Genomic DNA, 14,220 nt, shown 5'->3' with positions numbered 1-14,220 from the left:
AGGTTTTCACTGATCATAAAAATCTGATCTATCTTGATGCTGCCAAGCGCTTGAATGCCCGTCAGGCTAGGTGGGCACTTTTTTTTTCGCAGTTTAATTTTTCCGTTACTTACATCCCGGGTACCAAGAATGTTAAAGCTGATGCTTTGTCTCGCAGCTTTTCTCCCATGGTCGGTGCTGAGGAGGAGGGGAGCATTTTACAAGAAGGTGTTGTGATTGCTGCATTGGACTCCGTTTTGGAAGATGAGATTCTTAAAGCACAGGAGAATGCCCCATCTAACACTCCCCATGAGAGGTTGTTTGTGCCTAGGACCTTTAGGAGAGATTTATTTATTGAGTGTCATGAGTCTCGGTTGGCAGGTCATCCAGGAATTTCTGAGACCAAGAGACTTGTGTGTCGCAGTTTTTGGTGGCCTGGATGGCAGAAGGAAGTCATTAAGTGGGCGCGTCAATGTACTGTGTGTGCTAGATCTAAGTCTTCTCATACTCCTGCTGCGGGGTTGCTTTGCCCTCTGGAGGTTCCTAGTGCACCTTGGACACATCTGGCTATGGACTTTATTACTGACCTCCCCCCCCCTCTGAGGGTTTCACGGTCATCTGGGAGGTCGTGGACCGTTTTAGCAAGATGTCACTTGGTTCCCGTCATCAAACTGCCCTGCACTAAGACACTCGCTAAGGCCTTTGTCAAGGAGATTGTCAGACTCCATGGTCTTCCTACTGACATTGTTTCTGATAGGGGACCTCAGTTCGTGGCTCGTTTTTGGCGTGCCTTTTGTGACAGGTTGGTTGGGAGTTCATTTGTCATTTTCATCTGGATATCATCCTGAGTCTAATGGCCAGACAGAAAGGAAGAACCAGGATGTTGAGCAGTTCTTGCGTTGTTTTGTGGCAGACAATCAAGAAGGGCTGTCTGAGTTTCTGCCGCTCGCTGAATTTGCTCTTAACAACCATACATCCTCTTCTGCTGGGTGTTCGCCTTTCTTTTGTTGTTCTGGGAGACATTCGTCTTTTGGGTCATTCTCCAAATTGATATCGGCTGTGCCTGAGGAGGAGAGTTTTTCCGGTGATTTGGAAAGAGTTTGGACCGATGTGCGTGGTAATCTGCAGGAGGCTAACAAAAAATCTAAGAGGTACTTTGACAGGAAACGTCAAGAGGTTTTGTTTACGGCTAGTGACATGGTTTGGTTGTCCTCTAAGAATCTGCGGTTGAGGATTCCTTCTAAAAAAATTGGGTCCCAAGTTTGTAGGGCCCTTTAAGGTGCTTCAGGTAGTTAACCAATCTGCTGTTAGGTTGGAGATTCCCACCTCCTGGAAGATTAATCCGGTGTTCCATGTTTCTCTATTGAAAAAAGCTGATATATCTGATAGAGACACCACTGCCACTGTTCCTCCGGTGGTGGAGGACGGGGAATATGAAATTTCCCGCATCCTTAATTCTAGATGGTATAGAGGGAGTTTGCAGTATCTCGTCCCTTGGAAGGGTTTCGGTCCCGAGGATAACTCATGGGTGAGGGCGGATGATGTTTCTGCTTCCAGACTTGTCAGAGCGTTTCACAAGAGGTTTCCTGATAAGCCTGGGCCTAGGGGATCCGGAGGATCCTCATAGAAGAGGGGGTACTGTTAGAACTCTCCTGTTAGGTTTTTTCTATTAAGCCGGTCACATGACCTTTTTTGCCTATTTAATCCTGCTCCACCCTTCTGGCCTTGCTGGACTTCATTGTAATTTCTACTCTTAAGCTAGCCAGGTGCTTTGTTACCTTACTCCGTCAGTTTAGCTAGGTCTCTTGACCTCTATTTTCTATGTTGTTTATTTGTCCTTTTATGCTACAATTTCTGCTAGGAGGTGTCCATCTTACTCCCAGTCCCTAGTTCTTGTAGGGATCCCTTCCTCACATCTATAGGTCTTCGTACAGACTAGCTGAGGACTTTAGCGGGTCTGATCGCAGGATCAGGTTCCCCGTTACATCGTAGGGATCAAGCTTAGTTCTATTGTAGGGACAGATTTCCTGTCTTTCCTTAGTGCTTGTAGCAGATCATAACAGTTGGAGTGCAAGTTCCTGTGATGGCCGACAAACGTCATGTGCGGACCGATTATGTCAGTTCCGGGGCCGCCCCCACCACATCCGGTGGTTGAGGCGCAAGTCGCAACGGTGACCGGCACACGCCACAGTTGGAAGCAGCTCGATGAGGTGCAGATTCCAGTCATGACACACACAGGTCATATCCGGACCATAGATCCTCTTGGTATCCAGGAGACTGCCTCCTAATTCAGATATTCATATGGGCGGGCAGCTAGGGCCGTTGCCATGGAGCCAAGAGTATCAGTACTTGACAAGATTATAGCCACACATACTTGATCCAAAAGTGCCAAGGTCCAAAACAGACCGGGCAAATCAAGTGTGTATGTGTACTGGTAACTGGTTTTTCATTAAACCTTTAACAAACAATTAACCCTCAAATGGTTCATGGCAGGAAAATTATCACAGCATCCCATCTAAAGAGGGCAAAGAGTAATGTTACATATAGCTGATGATGATCTACTCAGAAAAATTGAGATTAGTATATTTAGGGCTTAGGGACATTTTTCAGGTGCAGTGTGGAAAGGGGAGTGTCTCCATAGCCAGAGAATAGGGATAACAAGATATCAAAGGACCGCACAATGGAATTGTCTTTCAGAGGCAAGAAATAAAATACCAGAATAAAAAGTGGTCCTGATTTGCCCTGCTACAAACTACATTAGACTGTTCCCTACCTATCAGTGGAGGTTGGCACCCTAGGACCTGCGCAAGTGGTGCCCCCACTCCGCTTTTACTGTCCCAACACTCCTGACCCTATTAGACCCTGGTTATAAAAAAACATCTATAGGAGATCTGTTCATTCAGGCCATTAGGTGCAGTAGTTTGTAAATCCATCTAGTTTTCCTCTTAAGATTTTGTTGTCCCAATCACCACCTCTGTGTGGGACCATGACTTGATCAATCCCCATGAATTTTATTACTTCTGGGCGTCCTTGGTGTACGTTACTTACATGTCTTGCTACTGGAGTGTCCCTCTTCAGGGCTATATCCCGCAGGTGTTCTCCCACCCAACTCCTTAGTTCTTTTTGTTTTCCCCACGTACCACAAACCACATAGACATGTGGCGTTATATATTACCCCTTTTGTTTTGCAACGAATTAATGATTTAATCGGGAATTTCTCCCCCGTCACATTGCTTTTAAAGCTCTTAGTTTGAGTTATTGTGCTACGCAGCCACTACACCTAAAGCTACCCTTAGTGGTAGTATGTAACCAGTTTCTCTCATCATGTGAGGTGTAGTGGCTGTGTACCAGCCTATTCTTTAATGACCTACCCCTCCTGTAGGTAATTTGTGGTGATGATTTAACTAGTTCTCCAATATCTCCATCCATTTCAAGGATAGGCCAGTGTTTCGGGAGTACTTTTTTGATTTTGGATGCATCGCTGTGCCCCTGAGCTGGTGGAAGTACTTCCTGTCAAAGATAAAAATATTCTTTGATAAGGAAAATCCAAGTGCATTTAAAACAAATTCATTATGTTTATCGAACTGTCTCCTCCTGCCTTTGAGAAAAAATTGGACCGCTTCCACACCCTTCATATGCGATATCGATGGGTACAATGACTCAACATTAATACTCACCAGTATTGTGCCGGGTTCCAATGTGATGTTTTCAAGTCTTCTCAGCAGGTCGGTGGTGTCACAGACATAGGAGTTAAGGCTAGTCACAAATGGTCTCAGGATTTTGTCAATGTAGATGCCTTGGTTCTGGGTGAGATTGTTTACCCCTGACACTATGGGCTGCCCTTTTAGGGGATTCAGTCCTTCATGGATCTTGGGCAGGCTATAAAAAGGTGGCCATGATCTGATGACTAGGGCAGACAAACTCAAATTCCTGTTTGCTCAAGATACCACTGTCAAAAGCATCCCTGGTAAGTGTTCTCAACTCTAACTAATACTATCGTGGGATTTAAAGACATCAAACGGGCATAAGTAATTTTGTTGAAGTGGCATCCCGGTACTACTGCTGCTAAATGAGACAGTTGTAGTGTGGTACTAGATTTGCTCCATTTTGTGCACTGAATTAGGGGATATAATACATTGCATTGTAAATTGTACTTTCCTGCCATCTGCTGGCCAATGTGAGTATATGAAGTAATGATTATTCTCCTCACAACAAGTGGTGGCCATAGCAACGGCTGGGATGAGCCTCCCAGCTCAGGGCTCTCACTTTGACTGAACGGTGGCACAAACCAGTTGTGGGCGGTTCCAGCGGCCTCAGGAAGATGGAGGAGACAGATTATTTTCTCAGAGAAGTGTTTTCGATGCCAGTTTACACTGAGGGGACATTTTTCCTCACACAATTTCCTTCACAAAGAGAGTGAAGTTTCTTCTAGTCAGGAGAGAGAAGCTGTACATCAGGGGTCTCAAACACGCGGCACGGGGACCACATGCGGCCCCTCCGGCTGCTTCTTGCGGCCCGCAGGCACAGACCCCATAACGATCGCGGCTCTCTCCAGCAGCCGCCGACATCAGCGCTGTAATGCAGTGTATTGCCGCGCAAAGACCGGCTCTCATGTGTGCAATATGGGGGACCTGGATGATCTCACATGATGCATGTGAAGCATGAGAAAAGAAGGAAAGGATGTATGTTATGCAAGGAGTATAATAACATGATTTTGAAGCAAGCAGACAAAATGGAGTTGCCATAGCATGAATATCAATGTCCTTTACATTTCCCCCCTAAAAATTATGTTATTATCAACAATAGAGGTGTTTTCCCAGTGTCACGTTTTTAGCCTGAGGGACATTGGTCTTCACTCAATTAGTGCACTTGTTACCAATTGAGGCTGTCGCGGCATGTCCATCCCTCCTTGTCCGTTGATATAACAATAAAGCTCTGATCTTCAGACGTGAGGTTGGTCGGGGCATGCGGGTAAAGGTCATCATTCCCTTGTCGTCCAGGTCCTCAATGCTAGTTACATCTGGGAGGTCTGAGAATAGTAGCACTGGATGTCGGTTGACAGCGTCCTCCTTGCTCTCTGATGACTGGCAGGTTTTCCTTATGCAAATTGGGTATAATAAAAGACTAGTTTTAGTAAGACATATATTAACAAGATGCAAGCCGCAATATGCAACACTCCTTGTAATATTCCAGCAATCCATCCACCAATCCCTTTAAACCAATTAGCAGGATTTAAAAAGGAGAACGTATCAGACCACCAACTGTCTTTGGTCAATTCGTTATGTTTGTTATATTCCTCCCTGAGTTTCCTAATGTCTTCCATTTTAGTCTTTAACCGTATGGTAGAGTCGGGGTCAATATAGTGACAACAAGCTGGGCCTATAACCTGACACATCCCTCCTTGAGCTGCTGTCAAGTAGTCCAGCACCAAAGTGTATTGATTGGCTACTATAATAAGTTGATTCTGCACCGCAACAGTAGTATTAATTACTTCCAATATACTCCAAATCTGGTCATCTAAGTAGTCAGCGACTTCCACTAATTTGCCCCACATTTGGGTTACCATAGGGTAGAGGAAGACAGTACTGGCTATCTTATTGGGTATACTCATTTGTACTAAATGAGGTCTTCCTGATGGGCGTGGGGTGTTGTCCTTAGCACGTTTATAGATGGTATGAAGAGGGATGGCTCTCATATCTACTTTACTATGGGGAATAAGATAAGTGGCTAGAGTTAGCCGGGCCAACATACAAGTCCCCCCTACTCCGACTGGGAGCCATTTGTACGCATTATTCCCACAGACCCAATATGTGGCTGATGGAGGATCCCATAAAGCAGAGTGCTGTAATACTAATTTATGTACCAAATCGATAAAAACTGTGTTATTTGATAACATACACCATGAAGACATTTGTCCCAGGGGGCTACAATATCCAACATCCAGGATTGCCACATGTTGGATCACTAGGCGTATATTTAGAAAATTCATGTTTTACTGCTGTTGAGGTTGTCAGGAGCACTTGGTATGGTCCGTCATACAATGGTTCTAGTCCGTGTTTCCGAACATGCTTCTTCACATACACATAATCTCCAGGCTTGAGGGTATGACATCCTTCTGCATCAGCTGGATCTGGAATAGAAGATTTTACTAACGCATGAGTGTTAGTTAGTGCTTTGGCAAGCTGAATCACATATTGCACAACATGATCTGTTTCTTCTGATAACTGTTGTGGGGTAAATCAAGCTATGGCTGGTTGCGACCCAAATAGTATCTCATAGGGTGACAGTTTGTGTTTCCCTATGGGGGTGGTGCAGATGTGATATAGTGCAATGGGAAGGAGCTCAGGCCACTGGGCTGTAGTCTCCTGCATCATTTTGGTCAATCGCCTTTTCAGTGTGCCATTCGATCTCTCTACCTTGCCACTTGACTGTGGATGGCAAGGAGTATGTAACGCCACTGTTGATCCAATCATAGTAAGTATTTCTTCATATACGCATGAGGAAAAGGCTGGTCCTTGATCACTTTCGATGACTTCTGGGACTCCATACCGGTGAACAACTTCAGAGACCAGCTTCTTGGCAGTGGTAAGGTTGCAGCCTCTACCAATGTATCTTCAGTTGTGACAGCATATCCAGTATGAAACCTGCCAGAGGTGTCAACATATCTGGACCCATCCGTATATAACGTAAGTTGTGGATCATCCAAGGGTACTTCCCCCCACTAAAACAAGTGGAGCTGACGCCGCAGTAATTTGTTCCAGACAATCATGCAGTGGAGCCTCTTTCTCCTCTCCTTCAGGTGCTGGTAGCAGGGTGGCCAGGTTGATGGTGGTGCACCGGTGTAACTTCACATTTTCTGGCAAAATCAACGAACACTGCAGCCGCAGGTGTCTATGTGTGGACAGATGTTTAGGTTGCTGTAAAGCCAAAACAGAAGCAATATCGTGTGGAGCATAAATGTGAGTCTCATGTCCAAGGATGATGTCCACCGTCTTTTCAAGTAACTGTTGTGTGGTGTGAACCGCTCGTAGACAGCTAGGGGAGGCCCTGGCTACCGGGTCCAGATGCGCTGAGTAATAACCGACTGGGCGCTACTTTGTACAGTGTCTCTGCGTGAGTACTCCGGCTGCATGCCCTCCCGTCTCAGAGACCTACAAATGGAAAGGTTGAGCATAGTCCGGATTTCCAAGGGCAGGGGCTGTCATTATCCTTGATTTTAGTTGCTCAAAGGCTTGTTGCAGCAGTTCTTGGTGGTCCTTGTTGTTTGCATCAGCCAGAGTGTCTTCTTTTAATGCATTATATAGCGGTTGCATCAGACGTGAGGCATCTGGGATCCATTGTCTGCAGCATGTACATAGTCCAAGGAACCGTTTCAGCTCTATGGGATCTTTTGGGAATGGTACCAGGTAGATGGCCGTCTTTCTTTCTTCTGTGAGATGGCTGGCACCCTGAGTAAGGCAGTGGCCTAAGAAGACCACTTGACCGAGGCAGAACTGAAGTTTCGAGGCTAAGACTCAACAATTCAGTTCTGCTAGATGCTTGAGGAGGCTAACACTGGCCCTGATGGAACTTGCTTCGTGGGGGCACACAAAAGAAGATCATCCACGTATTGTAATAGTACTACCTCAGAGTTGTCCAGCTGCCACGGCAGCAGACAGCTAGACATGTTCTTTTCAAACTGATTAGGGCTATTCTGCGCACCCTGCGGCATCACCGTCCAAGTCAATTGCCTACCCTGATATGTAAATGCAAACAGAAACTGACAGTCTTTGTGTAGTGGAATGCTGAAAAAGGTGTTTGCTAAATCAATTACTGTAAACCAGGCTGCTGTAGATAGTATTTGTGAGAGAAGTGTATGTGGGTTAGGCACCACAGGAGTTTCCAAGACTGTCGCTGCATTTAGTACGTAAACCCTGGATAAAGGCGGACACTAACAGCTGGCAATGAGTTTTAGTATGTAAGGAGAACCCAAGGTCCTTATAGACCTGCAAAAGGCGCCCATAAAACTTCTCAACCGACTCTCCCTTCTCTTGCGTGACATCTGTGAGGGTAGTGGATCGATCAGCCAGCTTATCCTGAGCCCATATTTTAAGTCAACCCCACTCTCATACCTATTGGCGTCTAATGCTCTGTCACACACTGATCATGATGATCTTCCTCATACACATTCTGGGTGTAGTGTGTATTGCGGCCTGTATTCCGGGTGTGCCAAGATGGCCGCCACCAGAAGGAAGCACACTACAGGAAGGGTGCGCCAAGATGGCTGCCACCAAAGGGACATCTGGTCAGAGGCCAGAGGTGATGCAATGGATGTAGCAACATGGCCGCTGCAGGAAGGGTTGGAACTTTGGGTGGACATAGGTATAACAGATGAGGATGGGGCACTAGGAGTGGCTTGGGTAGTAGCGAGGGGTGGGCCTCTTGGACGGGGTGTGTGACATGCAACACAATAATCTGCTAACAATGGATTCTGCTGGCCACAATTAGTACAGGTCAATCCCCCCCCCTGTCCGCCATTATCTGGCAGTGGCTGGAGAGCAGTATCTTTGTAATACCCATAACATGGCATCTTTCCCTTATTGTCTGTATTTTATTCCTCCACCCACCCTTCTTTGACAAATTCTCTGCTGTTCTATACCAAGCCAAAGCTATTTGTAACAATCCTTTATCTTCTAGCTTGCCCTTTTTCTTCTTCATAATTAACCGGCCCTTATCTGGTAGCTCGCATATTTTAGTTAACTTTTAAGTTTCTGCACACACTTTTTCCCTTCTTTCGATAAACTCAGCGCAGTCTTTTTCCACATCAGCTTCATTTTGTAGCACAAAACAGCCAATCTTTGTTACAGCGCTAGATAATTCTCCCTTCTTTACATAAAGATAATTGAAATAACCAGGCTTCATCTCCTCCTCTATTTCAACATACCCCTCACCACAAATCTCATGTGCAACTTTCCTAAACTTTTCAGCATCATCCAGCAATCCACAGTCAACTAGTCTACCCCTTTTCTGCCGGATGCCTTCGTCCCACAGCGCAGGCTGAAGTCTCCCCTCCACGGGAAAATTTAACACCTTAAACACTTTTGGTGCATTCTTAAATGATCTTTTCCCCTCTCGACCGACCATGATATTCATCACATCCTCTCCCTCCTGCAGGGGAGACAATTTCTTTCTGCTCCACTGAAACATTGATTAATCACTACAACTGACAAAAGATCCTTAATTTGTGCACAGCACGAGTCCAGCCGGACCTCACCTGCTGTTCCACTGACTTCACTTCACCCCTCCCGTCTTTGGAGTCACGAACGGCTCAGAAGAAAGGAGAACTCTTGTCCGCAGCTCTCCGGACACTAGATATATGTATATCTGTGTGCGTCTCCTACCCAATCTTCGATCACCTGCCGCGACTGAACCTAACAGTGTTCAGTCTCCTAAGGATCTTTGTCAGAAGTTAAGGAAGATTCACACAATATTCACTTGTCAATCCAAGGTGATACTGCTTTGAAAGTTATCAATATCAGACCCCTAATGGGACTACACCCCTTATAGTCTTGACTATATCCAACCAAGACATCCGAAGATACTGCAAACAACCACACACCACGCCAAATGGTCAGTATCACTAGTAAAGAACTCGTGCACTTACCATGGCTTTTTGTGGGGGATGACCAGTCCCAATTCCAGTGGGGGAAGGCTGAAAGCAAGTCTCTCTTTGTGGACGTCCAGGGGTGGTGGGGCGTCCCTGGTAAGGGATCCGAGTCACGGCACCAAGCTGTTGAGGGAGGGCACCAATGTCCCTTCACGGTTGACTTAGTGAGTGTCAAATTATTATGTTATAAGGTTGATTGCAATCCACAAACAACCAAACGGAGACAGTGCTCTGTATGGGAGGATTCAGAGAATCTCTAATCTCATTTATTTCTACTTAGCATTTTATATTGTTTTGAGCATATCAATAGCCAATCACCTACAGCCATACTACCGGCTTAAACCAATGTTAGTACAATTATTACAGAAATACACATATGGTCATATTATCGTTAGTTTGGTGCATGATGGAAATTTACAAGGTTACCCATTCCCGGCTCAGACTAGTTAGATAACAGGAGCAGAGTGTCTCATAGAATGTTTTTGAGAGAAAAGGTTAGTGTGGGAAAGATGCATGTGAAGCATGAGAAAAGAAGGAAGGGATGTATGTTATGCAAGGAGTATAATAACATGATTTTGAAGCAAGCAGACAAAATGGAGTTGCTATAGCATGAATATCAATATGTCCTTTACAGTACCATGCAAGTTACACAAGCTGAGCAGACTGCTGCTGTGGACTCCAAGGCATCCCTTGAGGCCCGTCTAGATGACAATGCAAGAGGACTTCAACAAGTCTCTCAGCAGATCAAAAATCTTATTATTTCACCTTCGCGCTCCAGGGAGCAATCCCAGGACAGAACTCTCTCTCCTGAGCCTCCACCAAGAAGTCTACCTCCAGGCAAAGCTGCTTGCCATAAGAGACCTTTCTGCCACAGATACGGACACACCGAGGCCCAGTGCTATCAGTTAAACTGGCCACCCCCGAGGCTGAGGACCGCCCCTCGGGAGGAAGAAGAAAAGGTCCAAAGGGAGCATCCATGTGGGTGCCTCGCTTCATCTTACCCTGCCCGCACATAACTGTCCTGCTAAACGGTGTCCCTCTGGAAGCTCTCGTCGACACCGGCTCACAGGTAACTACTTTGCAGAAGCTGGCATATCTTGAACATTGGGACTTTTGTGACTAAACCCTCCAGATGTCTGGATGAACATTATAGCTAGTAATGGTCAACCCATACCTCACCAGGGTTACTGGGAGCCCACTATTCGGATTGGGGCCATTAAGCTCCAAAAACAGGTTGTCATTGTAACTGATGTAGAGGATGAGGGTTTTGCTGTAATGGTTCTAGGCATCAATGTTCTTAGAAATTGTTTTCCAGAAGTCTTGTCTGCCTTGCATGCCTCCCTCCCTACAGCTACATCTTCTGAGCAGCGGACCATTCAGCATGCCATTGGTGTGATTGTCGCCCAGCAGCAGTTTGCAAATAGCAAGGGTGAAATTTGTCGTGTCCGTATCCGAGACACCCGACCAGTGATTCTGCAGCCTAATTCAGAAACCATGGTTTGGGGCCGTGTCCGACCAGGTATTGAAAATCAAGATTATCAGGTTCTCCTTGAACCAATCCTGCTAGAAGGACACAATTCGTGAAAGCTGCTCGCAGCATTGTAACTGTCTCCAACGGAAGAGTGCCAGTTCGACTTATTAACGTAAGTGATGCACCTGTTAACTTTCACAAATTTCATCCAGTAGTGCAGTTGTCTCAACTCTCACCAGAAGACATCATCTCAAGTGAAGTAACAGCTAATCAACATTCTACCAAAGCTGCCAAAGACAGTAAGAAGGTTACTTCAGACCCCTGGTGGACTGATCTGAATGTCGGAGATGCCACTACTGCAGTAGAGAGAGTCAATGGAGTTCTGAACATTGCCAAACGTGATCATCAAGCATTCAGTAAGCACTCATTGGATTTTGGTAAGACTACTCCGATTCAGCATTGAATCCTCACAGGCGTTCATCCTCCCATCAAGGAGCCACATCGTCCAATACCACCTGCGAAGTACCAGCCCGTCAAGAAAATGCTTCAAGACATGAAAGAGGCTGCAGTTCAAAACTGGAGAACGCCCACTACCATCAAAGAAGTCCGAAGCTTTTTGCCATTTGCAGGCTACTATCGGCACTTTATTCCTCACTTTGCTCAAGTGTCTGAACCACTTACTGAGTTGTTACAGGGATGTCCCAAGGAAAACTACAACCAAAGGCTTCCAGTAGACTGGACAAATCGTCAATAACAAGCATTCCAAACACTGAATGACCACCTTACCCAGCCGCCTATCCTGATTACACTCAGCCATTCCTTTTGTATACAGATGCTAGCCTGCTAGGTGCTGTTTTGTCCCAGGTCCAGGACAATAAGGAGCGTGTGATTGCTTATGCCAGCCTCAGAGGAACTGAGAAGAATGACAGCAACTACAGTTCGTTCAAGCCTGAACTGCTTGCACTAGTCTGGGCTGTTACAGAAAAATTCAAGGATTTCCTGGCTGCCACGCCCTTTACTGTCTACACAGACAATAATCCGCTAGCGCACCTGGATACCGCCTGGTTGGGAGCCATGAAACAACAGTGGGCTTCAAGCCTAGCGAACTACAAATTCAAAGTCAAATACCACAGTGGCAAATCAAGTGTCAATGCTGATGAGTTGTCCCAGCTGCATGTTGGAGAAGAACCACCTCGAGATGACATCTGGGAAGAGGTAGAAATGCCTCCTTTCTACTCAAGGTTTTCCCAACAGAGTGCCATCACTGCCTCTGCTGAAAAGGGAGAATCTCATTCCAAGCCACCTGCTGAACCTCTTCAAGAATGTTCCCTGTGGAAGAAATAACAAGGAGAGCAGAATCCTGGGAGAACTCCATGACTTCCTTACTACTGGAAGAGTTCCAACCCAGCTACGACAAGCTCATCCTGATGTGGAACTTACCCGCCTCTGGAGACAGAGAAAACGCCTATTTGTCCAGAAAGGGCTCATAATGAGGAACACTTTGGACTCTGCATCAGGCAACAGATTTCACCAAATACTCATTCCCCAGAGAGATGCACGGATCACCCTTGAAGCCTATCATGATCGCTCTGGCCATTTCGGTGTCCAGAAAACTGAAGCTACCATCTGCCGAAGGTTCTACAGGGTCGGTATGAGAGGAGACATTGAAAGTTGGTGCTGAGAATATCCCGCATGTAACATCACAAAAGATGGATGCAGAGATCATAAAGCGCCCTTACACCCTAACAAGTCACAAAAAACAGGAGAAATTGTTGTTCTTGATCATGTGAGATTGGGCCCAACTCGCTCTGGCTATATACACTGCTCAAAAAAATAAAGGGAACACTTAAACAACAGAATATAACTCCAAGTAGATCAAACTTCTGTGAAATCAAACTGTCCACTTAGGAAGCAACACTGATTGACAATCAATTTCACATGCTGTTTTGCAAATGGAATAGACAATAGATGGAAATTATTGGCAATTATCAAGACACACTCAATAAAGGAGTGGTTCTGCAGGTGGGGACCACAGACCACATCTCAGTACCAATGCTTTCTGGCTGATGTTTTGGTCACTTTTGAATGTTGGTTGTGCTTTCACACTCGTGGTAGCATGAGACTGACTCTAAAACCCACAGAAGTTGCTCAGGTAGTGCAGCTCATCCAGGATGGCACATCAATGTGAGCTGTGGCAAGAAGGTTTGCGGTGTCTGTCAGCGTAGTGTCCAGAGGCTGGAGGCGCTACCAGGAGACAGGCCAGTACACCAGGAGACGTGAAGGGGGCCGTAGTAGGGCAACAACCCAGCAGCAGGACTGCTACCTCCGCCTTTGTGCAAGGAGGAACAGGAGGAGCACTGCCAGAGCCCTGCAAAATGAACTCCAGTAGGCCACAAATGTGCATGTGTCTGCACAAACTGTTAGAAACTGACTCCATGAGGGTGGTGTGAGGACCCGACTTCCACAGATGGGGGTTGTGCTCACAGCCCAACACCATGCAGGATGCTTGGCATTTGCCACAGAACACCAGGATTGGCAAAGTCGCCACTGGCGCCCTGTGCTCTTCACAGATGAAAGCAGGTTCACACTGAGCACATGTGACAGATGTGACAGAGTCTGGAGATGCCATGGAGAGCGATCTGCTGCCTGCAACATCCTTCAACATGACCGGTTTGGCAGTGGGTCAATAATGGTGTGGGGTGGCATTTCTTTGGAGGGCCGCACAGCCCTCCATGTGCTCGCCAGAGGTAGCCTGACTGCCATTAGGTCCCGAGAAGAGATCCTCAGACCCCTTGAGACCATATGCTGGTGCGGTTGGCCCTGGGTTCCTCCTAATGCAGGACAATGCAAGACCTCATGTGGCTGGAGTGTGTCAGCAGTTCCTGCAAGATGAAGGAATTAAAGCTATGGACTGGCCCGCCCGTTCCCCAGACCTGAATCTGATTGTGCACATCTGGGACATCATATCTTGCTCCATCCACCAACGTCACGTTGCATCACAGACTGTCCAGGAGTTGCCGGATGCTTTAGTCCAGGTCTGGGAGGGGATCCCACAGGAGACCATCCGCAACCTCATCAGGAGCATGCCCAGGCGTTGTAGGGAGGTCATACAGGCACATGGAGG

Source organism: Phyllobates terribilis, unplaced genomic scaffold (assembly GCF_046119375.1).
Source record: "Phyllobates terribilis strain yellow unplaced genomic scaffold, ASM4611937v1 Scaffold_4__5_contigs__length_816908805, whole genome shotgun sequence".
Lineage (NCBI taxonomy): Eukaryota > Metazoa > Chordata > Amphibia > Anura > Dendrobatidae > Phyllobates > Phyllobates terribilis.
The sequence above is the reverse complement of the archived record's forward strand: the minus strand, read 5'-3'. Positions refer to the sequence as shown.